This window comes from Polypterus senegalus, chromosome 3, assembly GCF_016835505.1.
Source record: "Polypterus senegalus isolate Bchr_013 chromosome 3, ASM1683550v1, whole genome shotgun sequence".
Classification (NCBI taxonomy): domain Eukaryota; kingdom Metazoa; phylum Chordata; class Cladistia; order Polypteriformes; family Polypteridae; genus Polypterus; species Polypterus senegalus.
The window spans coordinates 269618151-269629017 of NC_053156.1; positions in this window are offsets into that span (position 1 = coordinate 269618151).

The following is a 10867-nucleotide window of genomic DNA, read 5'->3' on the forward strand; positions in this document are numbered from 1 at the left end:
GAAAATGGAGCTGTCCTTCAGATGAGATGTAAAACCGAGGTCCTGTCTGTCTGTAGTTGTAAAGGATCCCTGGGCATCTTTCATAAATGTATGCTGATGTCCAGGCTAAATTGCCCTCCATGGCCTAGTCATTCTGCCCCCCTAATCATCTCTGGTCTCTAATTAGCTATCTTTCTTGCCCCTTTGCCACCTAGCAGCTACTGAGTGGTGAGCGTACTGTCGCAAAAATGGCTACCGCCACATCATCCAGGTGGGTTCTATGCATTTATGGTGGCTCCTCACTCACTAAAGCACTTTGAGTAATGAGACAACCGCTATATAAATGTAAAGAATTATTATTATTGGATGTATATTTCTGAAAATGTAGGCTTAGTGTTGCAATATGGAAGTGTGAAAATGAACAGTTTGGCACAAACGCAGGCTGTAATCACACTGTGATTGGTCAGTGTTTATTACGTAGCTCTTCTCTGATTGGATCCTGTTCAATATGAGTATTTTCTTAGCCATTTTGCATGCCTTAGACTCGTACTGTATGTTGGCAATTTATAAACAAAAACACAGTAATGTGAACGTAGCGAAAATCAGCAGACATAACTAACACCAGTGACACAATTCACTAAAAAGTGCTGTGCACCATCAGATCTGCTTTAACTGGTAAGGTTAACAAAGCATTTGCAGAAACTTGATGTTTCATTTTTGCCGAACATGCAGTAGTTTTGTTTATTATGGAAACTGTAAGAAAACCTGCATGTTGTGATCGCAGTTTATACTGTTTTGTCAGGATTTAGGAGTTTGATAAATTAAATTTGAAGAAAGAATACTCCTGACTAGGATTTTGAAAGCACTTCTATGTTACTGTAAGCATATATGAAGACCCAAAGGTTGGCGTTACAGTATGTTATAATGTTATGTAATACTCTGAAACCTGCTTAATTAAGTTCAGGGTTTAGCGTGGCAGCATTGGATGCAAACAGGAGCCAGTCCAGTCTAGGGTGGCAGACCACTCGTGACCATACCCATAAAGGGCCAGGCTATAGTTTTTTGTTTTTTTTCCCAGGGTTCAGTTTTCTTCCCAGAGATGTGTAGATTATGTTGATTGGCACCTCTCCACTGACACTGAGTGCCTAAGTGTGTGAAATTGACATCTAGTGGACTTGCATTCTGCCTTAAGTTGTTTCATGTGTTGTGCCTGCTGGGATAGATTCCAGCTCCCTGCAACAATGAAGTGGATTAAGTATGTTTGGTAAAGAGTTGAGGGCGTATTGGTGATTTACATAGCAGACAGTTGATTTTAGCAGCATACAGTATACATTTGGTGTTGATATTCAGTTTTACTTCAGATCATGATCTGCCAAACTGGGCGTCTGAGCAAATGTGAAAGGCAACTTTCCCACTCTGTCAGCATTCAAGTGAAATCTGCTCCACTCATAGAAGGAAGGCTCACTGGTTTGAAAAAGGAGAGCGAGTGCTCTAAAGCATCTGCTTCACTCCCATAGAACAGTACGCAGTCTGCACTTTCTTTCATAGAAATGAAACATTCTGGTGTGTGGCATTAGACGTGCAGTGAAGGATCGAGACACAAATATTTTAAAAATGCTGTGAGTTATTGCTTGTGTGGCACAGCATCCGAAAAACATCTGTAAAAGCACAAAGGCAGAACACCAAGGGGGGCAGTGTGGATTGAGGGCACCTGAGCAAGACCAGCTTTGTGTACTGGAAACTTTTCTTTCTCGCTTTTCACCATATCTACTTCTTGACCGGTTTACTATTTTCTGCAGGGTTTGCTTTGTCTTTCAGTTTGCCCAAAGGTATAAAAAAATATTCAGACGTTGCTGTTAAAGTTTGGGTTTTGATCAATCTTTTAGACATCAGGTGTACATTTTCTAAATGACCTAACATCACCAGACATGTTTAATTGGAGTTTTCTAAATAGCATAACATCGTCAGACATGTTTAATTCAATTCAAAGTTGTAGGGCCAAAGAACCTATTTCAGCAGCATCAGGTGCCAGTCTAGTTCGGGGCCCACTTGTGTTCACAAGTGCAGTGCCAATTTGGAATCCCTGAATAACCTGACAAGCTTGTCTTTGGGTAGGAAAAAATGCATAAGGAGAACATGCAAACACCATATGGATGATGGCTACCAGATTCAACTAAACCTTAACTCAAACTCAAGGCACTGGATGCATGAGGCAGCAGTGCTGTCTGTTTTCTAATGTCATCTAAGTAAAGTGTAAAAAAAAAAAAAAAAGTGATGTATATGTATGTTATTGTAAGTTAAAAATACATTTGACGGTCTGTTCATCAATTTTTAACTCTTCTGTCCAGTTTAGGGTCTTCTTATCTCCACACTATTTTGTGCAAGGAGGGAACCATTGCTGAACGGGGCTTCACTCCATTTACAATACAATACAATACAGTTTATTTTTGTATTGCCCAAAATCACACAGGAAGTGCCGGAATGGGCTTTAACAGGCCCTGCCTTTTGACAGCCCCCCAGCCTTGACTCTCTGAGAAGACAAGGAAAAACTCCCAATAAAAACCTTGTAGGGAAAAATGGAAGAAACCTCGGGAAAGGCAGTTCAAAGAGAGACCCCTTTCCAGGTAGGTTGGGTGTGCAGTGGGTGTCAAAAGTAGGGGGTCAATACAATACAATACACAGAACAGAACAATTCCTTAAGACAGCATAATAATAAAAATTTTAGAAGTACGGTTTAACAGTAGATGATATGACATAATTAGGTTTGGATATTTTTAGAGTCCTGGAGACCTCATCCATCTGGCTGCCTTCCCATTTGGCCATGCCACGGCTGAAACGTTGCTCCGATGAAAGGACCCCTCTTTCCCATGATTCCTGTGATCCTCCATCAGGGATGACTTTACCATAGGCAGGCAAACAACTTGGCAGGTGGGCCGTGGCACCAATGGCCACATTTGGGTACCGCGAAAAGAAACAGAATAGGTGAGGGTTAGTATTCAAATATAATTCAAATATAATTATTATTAATAATTATTATTATTATTAATTATATTATATTTCAGAGCGCATTTGCACACAAATGCACAGGCAGCCAATTTAAAGATGACTTCTCACCTAACATGTTCATCTCTGGGATTTGGAAGAAGAATCAGTTTTCATTGGGAAAAACCCATATGGATACGTAAGAACATAAGACATTTGACCAAGAAGAGGAGACCACTCAGTCTATCAATTTCATTTGTTTAGCTAATGGCTAAGCTGTCCCAATATCTCATCCAGATACTTCTTAATGGTCCCCAAAGTTTCTGCTTCAACTGCATGTCTTTGGAGTTTATTCCAGATTTCCTAAACGTTTTGCCTGGAGAAGTGCTGTACTTCCTAGCTTCACTCTTAAAATGCACTTCCAATTAATTTGTAAGGCTACCAGGAGAACTTTCAAGCAGCTGTGTGGAGATTTTGAAGCGAGCACTCCAAACACAATTTGTTTTTGTACAGTATAATGGTGGGTATCTGGTTCCCCTCTTATACCTGGTGTTGCTGCTGCAATGAGCAATTTAGGTGACCCTAAAGCAGATTAAGTGGGTGTGAAAATGGATCGATAGCACAACAAAGCTCTGAACCAAACGATGCAAAGGTTGAATACAAGGTAAATAATCGGAAGGCACTAGAGAGAGGATATGGGAATAAAAGCTGGATCAAAACCAGTAGGCATGGAGCCTCTAATAAGACAAACTTGTTTGAAGAAGACAGGTTCATTTTTTTTTTGAACTTATCATTGTACAGTACATAGTGCTCAGCCTTGGCGGTATATATCTCATAAATAACCATTTTCTATCTTTGCTAGATTGTAGATATCCAAGAGTGCTGCACAATGCAACAAAAAACATAATTACCCATCAGATAATTCATTTTAAGACAAATCAATTTTGATTTGCATAGACACGCACACACAGACAACCATGTTAAAATCAACTTTTTCAAAATTTTGAACATCGTAGAATCAGAATCTGAACTCGACAGGAAATTTTGGACCCCATCAGCAAACTTAATACAATATGGATTTTGATTTTAGGATGTGTGTTCCATTGAAGTCCTGTGCATTAATAACTCACAAGCTGTGGACAAACATTGTATGATCGCAGAAGCTGAGGAGTTGGCTTGTACTTCACAAGGTTGCTAGTCACATCCCTCCTTTGGCTCCTCATGTCAAGCTGGGCAAATTACCTTCAGGCCTTCTGCTGTAAAAACCTACAGACCATAGGACTGCGCCTTGGCACAGTGTTCATTATTAAGAACGTTAGGAGAATTTTAATGAGAACAGGCCATTCAGCCCAACAAACTTCAACAATCCTATACACCTAATTTCTCCAAAATGACATTGTTGTGTAGATCCCTAAAGTCCTCCTTTCTACCACTATAGGTGGGCGCTTATTCTATGTGTCGGTAGTTCTCTGTGGAGAAAAGGTTTTCTAACATTTGTGTGAAATTTTACCCTTATCGAGAGATGAACATAAACATCCATCTGTTTTTTTGCCTGTTCATCTCATTCTGGGGAGACAGTTTCTATACTTGGAGCCTGAGGTACACAGCTAGGAATCAACCCTGAATGGTACACAAGGTCACACTCACACAATTGGCCAATCCATTTAAAATCATATCTGGAAGAAATGACCTGGTGAAGTAGGCAAAAGGGACCGTTAATGGCTTTTTAAATGTATCTGGACGAGATACTGGGACAACCAGCTGAACAAATGAGCATGGTGAAGTGAATAGCCTCCTCTTGTTTGCCAAACTGCTTAGGTTTTATGTCTTTGGAATGAGCCTGAGAAAGACGGAGTACCAGGAGAAAATCCCACACACAGACAAAGGGAGACCATGCCAAGTGAACACAAGAAGTGCCAGGCAAGAATTTGAACCTGGGTCCCTGGAGTAGTCAGGGCCGGACTACTAACTGCAGCACTACTCTTTGCTCTTCTCGTTTAGTTCAGATTTGAGCTGTGGAAACAAAACTCTAACTAAACATCTTCGACACAAGCACTCTCACTCACTCCGGGACAATTTTACCTGGAAAAAAACCTCACAGATACAGAGAGAAGATGCAGAGTTCACATAGATATTGGCCTTGATATGAACTGATCTGGGGCAGCACAATAGCAGCCTTATTAAGAGGGGCTACGTAAAATTAAGATTGACTGAGTAGATGCACATTCCCTCAGTGCCAGTAAAAACACACACAAAACAATTGGATTGGGCTTACTGATTGACAAGTTGAAAATGTAAAATGAAACCAGCATTGCTTGTCATATTACATACTCTTGTATATTTGTGAAACTTTAAAATGAAAGCTTTGACCCAGAGGCTTACAAATGGTGGCACATTAGGAAAATCTTCAGAGGCTGCCGCAGACCGAGAGGCTACACACTCAATGTGGGAGTGGGCGACTTTCAGCTGTGCCACAGACTTTGCTCGAAGTCCGCAAGCAGCTGTGCTTTGTAAATCCCCACCTTGTAAACTGTGAGCTGTTGAGCTAGTAATTGCCCACTTGATCTATACAACACATGGCGCTTAACAGTTAAGTCTGCATTTTAGCCAAGCTAACGCTCATTGGCAACATACAGATTCCTTATGCACTTTAAAAACGTTTACTTAAAAAACAAAAAAAAAAAAAAAACGAAGGACATTTCTGGTCTAGCGTTTGTGCCAAAAATTAATTATAACATACCTTCTCCCTTTCGTAACATAGCCTGGACCTCGCAGGAGATTTTAAAAAGAGCACCAAGAATAAACTACATTTACAAAGCCGTTCAAAGTGCTACAAGATAAATGTGGAAGGAAGCTGAGGAAAAAATATTCATTTGTTCCCCAGGCACTAAATTCCATTAATTTGTTATTCATTAGAAGCTCCATTAAAGGGCGGCAGTCCCTCTGTCACTTCTGTCATCCCACCTGTCTGTCTGGTAGCATCTCTCTTCCCTCACTGATGGCCTCATTCAGCAGCAACTCTGTAGAGAAATCTGGAGAAGTTAAACGTGCCTTTCACGTCGTAGATTATTCCCAAAGGCTGGTAAGATGGCTCTGTAGTAGCCTGGGGTGTACTGCAATAAACAAAAGCTTCTAAATCTCCATGGTGTATAATTCCCATACTCTGGACAGAATTCCACCTGACTTATTAGTGTGTCCCATGCAGCTGTTTTGAAGACTAGCAGAGCAGTCAGTCCTTCATTTGTTCCTCCCAAATGTTTTATTTACTGAATATACACTCACTGGGAAACTTATTAGGACCCTCATACTTAATAATGGGTCAGGCCTCCTTATACTCTCAAAAGGGCTTTGGCTCTTAGTAGCATGGATTGCACAAGATGTTGGAATCATTCCTTTGAGATTCTGGGGCAGGTTGACACGAGTGCCTCACACAAGTCCTGCAGAATTATCATCTGCACATTCATGCCACAAATCTCCCGTTCTTCAACATCCCAAAAGCATTCTGTTTGATTTAAATCCAGTTACTAGGAAGCCCACTGAAGAACACTGAACTTATTGTCATGTTCATTAAATCAGTCTGAGGTGACCTTTGCTCTGTGGCATGGTGCACTTTGATGTTGGACATAGCCATTAAAAGATGAGTAAACTCTGGCCATGAAGGGATTTAATAATACTCAAATAGGCCGTGGCATCCAAACAATCATTGATTGGTATTGACTGCCCAAAGTGTGCTAAGAAAGCGTTCCCCACACCATTACACCACCAACTCCAACCTGGACTATTGCTATATGGCAGGCTGAGTGTATGGATTAATGCAGTTAGTGGCAAATTCTGACCCTACCATCTGTGTGCCTCAGAAGAAATCGGGATTCTTTAGGCCAGGCTACATTTTCGCAGTCTTCAGAGGTCCGGTTTTGTTGAGCTTACACTCACTGCAACCTCAACTTTCTGTTCATGGCTGACAGGAGTAGAACCCAATGTGTTCTTCTGCTGTTGTAGCACTTCTGGCTCCGGATTTGACGTGTTGTGCTTTTTTTTGCCCACCACAGTTATAGAGTGGTTATCTGAGTTACCATAGCCTTTCTGTATGCTTGAACCAGGATGGCCATTTTCCTCTGACTTCTGTCATCAACAAGGCATTTCAATCTGCAGATCTGCCGCTTAATGGAATTTATTTATTTATTTATTTTTTTCTACAATTCTGAGTCAATTCTAGAGAATGTTGTGTGAAAATCCCAGGAGATCAACAGTCACAAAAATACTCAAACCAGCCCATCTGCCCCCACAATCTTGCCACAGTTGAAACACTAGGGTGGCATTTGATGCAAACATTTACTGGAACCTGACCTGTATCTGACTGATTTTATGCATTGCTCTGCTGCCACATGATTGGCTGATTAGATAATTGCATGGATAAGCAGGTGTTGAAGTGTTCCATATAAATTATGAGTGTATCTCCACCCCTAGAAATGTACCAAGAAGGAAGAAATTGATGCAGAAAAGGGAGAGCACAAAGTACAAATAAACAGAAACAAAACCCTCCTGCCTCTCCGGTCCTACCTGAACGTGTTTTGAACCTCTGTCTGTTTGGCGGCACAGCTGGTTCACTTGAACACCTCAATGTAACACAACGCTCTGTCCCTCTCATCTCCCATCTGTCTGCCCAGGTCATGTGAGTGTTTTAGAACATTACAAGAGCAGACCATTCAGCCCAGTAAGCCTGCCAACCCTGTTTACCAAGATTCCTCAAAATAACATCAGGTTAAAGTCCTGCTGTCTAGTACACTACTTGGTAATTTATTCCATATGCCTTTGATTCTGGGTTAAGAAAAACGTTCTAATATTTTTTTGCGAAAGCTGCCCTTAACAAGTTTACTAAACTAACAGCTAATTTCCTTCATAATTTTAAACACTTCAATCATGTCTTCTGTTAACTTCGTTCATTTAAACTGAAAGGTTCAGCTCCTTCAACCTCTCCTCAACCTCTAGCTCATACCTGTCAAGGCTGGAATCATCCTAGTTGCTCTGTGTTTAGTGCTGCTTTGACTTTTTGTTTGCCTCACTCTTTTTCTGAGTCTGCTGTCCAGGGGGCACTGGCCAAGTGGAGGCTTTAAACTCCATGTTGTGGTCAATTCTGGCCAAGCCCCAGAATCATTTCCAAGTTCAGGGGGCAGTCCATATTTTGCTCCAGAGATATTAGAGTACCACTGCCTAATGCTATTCTGGGGCACTCAACACCCAAATGTGATGTTCCTCCCCATAGCACCTTCTGTGTTTAAACACTGGCACGTCTGGCACCTTTCCTGTTGCCATGACAGCTGAAACCAGACTTTGCTCTGTCCCAGAAACCAGCCCTGTAAAGCATTATGTCAGAGTTACACTCCTAGGTTTTGATTTTATATAGCACCTTTCAGTGAGACATCGCAAAGCAGTGTATATGAATGCTACCACAATAAAGTTTATCCAATTCCGCACTCTGTAGTAAGGCCCTTTAAATGTGTAGTTTCCATATTTCTAAAATTAAACCTCTGGCAGGATAGACAAATGGTGAGTGAGCAGTGGGAATTGAACTTTCCTCATCTCCTTATTCATTGGTCAAGAGTCATGTCTTCAATTCAAATTCTCATTCCTTTGTGAATGTGTTTCCTCTGCATGCACTACTCTAATTTAACATAATTATTTACAGTACATTCTCACTATCCATTGATTTATTTATCTATTATTATAAAAGTGTAATTCATTTTGCAACACTCGCAGCCTAATAGTGCTTATTCTCAGGTAAGGACCTTACATTGCTGGATTGGCCAGGGACAAACATCAGGGGGTTGCATTTGTAACATAAAATGAAAAATTCAGAGAGGCTCATCATGCATGAGCGACATTTGAGATTGAGTAATAACAAGTCTGTGATGCCCTTAGACGTCTGAGGCTGTACACGCACTGTACTGAATGGGTCGACGTGTGTCTACCGGTACCAAGAGGGACTGGGGCTTGCAATCTTTCCCCACAAATGAGGAATTCCCAGTGATTGTGAGTCATAAGCTCGCACTGAAGAAGTCCTTACCCTTTGTACACATCGCCCATCACTGCTACTTATTGGATGGGTTAGTGAGGCCCTCAGATGAGTCCTGCTGCAGTCACTTGCAGTCTCTGGCACAGCACCTAGAAGATGATCAAACCTGACTACAGATCCTGAGGGTGCGAGAGCGGAGAGCTGGCATGTCCGTCTGGCCCTGTTTCCCCCAGCTGGTTCTCCCCCTGGGTTGCCACACATCTGTTTTCTGCATCATAGAGTGTTTTTCAGGAAATTGACAGTATTTAACAATATTTTAGCAAAAGTGTGTGTGTTTTACACATTGTGAGCATATGATTGGATGACTTCACATGTGGACTACATGAGGAAAAATGACCAACTCTCTCCAGAGTAGGCTTTACTATTTTCGTATCCTTACTGACTTAGATCTTTAGGCGTCCTTCATTGTGTTTTTACCTGCCTTCTTAAATGATAGAAACATCCACCAGCAAGGGTCATATGGTCCTGAAGCAGAAATGTGAACGATCCCAGTGCTCCTTTTTCTCAAATTTATACTAAACTATATATTTAGTGCCTTCAAAAAGTATTCATACCCCTTTGTTTTTAACATGTTTTGTTATGTTGCAGCCTTACGCTAAACTTATTTTTCCCCATGTTTTCCCAAAAACATAATTTGAGAATTTTTGAAAAAATTATTAAAAATAGAAGGCTGGACTGCCCCATTGACACAAGCATTCAGGTCCTTTACCTAGTACTTGGCAGCAATTAGAGCATGGGAGTCTTCTTGGGTACGTTTCACATTTCTGGGTTTGGGGATTTTTTGCCATTCTTCTTTACCAATCCTCTCAAGATCTGTTGGGTTGGATGGAGACCGTTTGTTGGCAGCTGTTTTCAGATCTCTCCAGAGATGATCGATTCGTTTTAATTCTGGGCTCTGACTTGCCAACTCTAAGACATTCCCAGAGATGTCCCTAAGGCAGCCCTGTGTTGTATTTGCTTGTGCTTATGGCCATTGTCCTATTAGAAGGTGAACCTTTTGTCCAGACTGAGGTCCACAGCATTCTGAAATAGGATATCTTTATGCTTTGCTGCATTCCCTGTCTAGTGTCCTGGTCCCAGCCAGTGAAAAACATCCATGGCATGATGCTGCCACCACCATGCTTTGCTGTTTTCCTGCAGATATAACACTAATCTTTTTTTTTCTTTATTTCGCCTTATATAATTTCTTGTATTAGGAATTTGATAGTTTTCGCATACCCCTTGGGGTCAGAGCGCAGAGTCAGCCATTGTACTGCACCCCTGGAGCAATTGAAGGTTAAGGGCCTTGCTCAAGGGCCCAGCAGAGTAGGATCACTTTTGGCAGTGACAGGGATTTGAACCGGCAACCTTTGGGATACCAGTGCAGATCCTTAGCCTCAGAGCCATCACTCCACCCTGGTTTTAACAGAGCAGAGAATCTTGATTCTTACAGTCTGAGTCCTTTAGGTGTCTTTTTGCAAACTCCAGGTGGACTTCCATGTATCTTTTACTGAGGAGAGTCATTTGCGTGGCCCACCTGTCCTAAAGCTCAGATCAGTGGAGTGTTGCAATGATGGTTGTCCTTCTGGAAGTTTCTCCCATTTGCACAGAGTTCTCTGGAGCTCAGCCAGGGTGATGATCAGGTCCTTGGTGAGTTTGGACAGATAACATGTCTAGGAATAGTTGTGATTGTTTCAAAGTTCTTCCATGTAAGGATTATGAAGGCAACTGTGATCTTAGGATCCTTCAATGCTGCAATATTTTTGTAGACCTCTCCAGATCTGTGCTCCGACACAGTCCTGATTTTTGGTTTTATCCATATTGTTAGCTGTGAGACCTTCCATAGACAGGTGT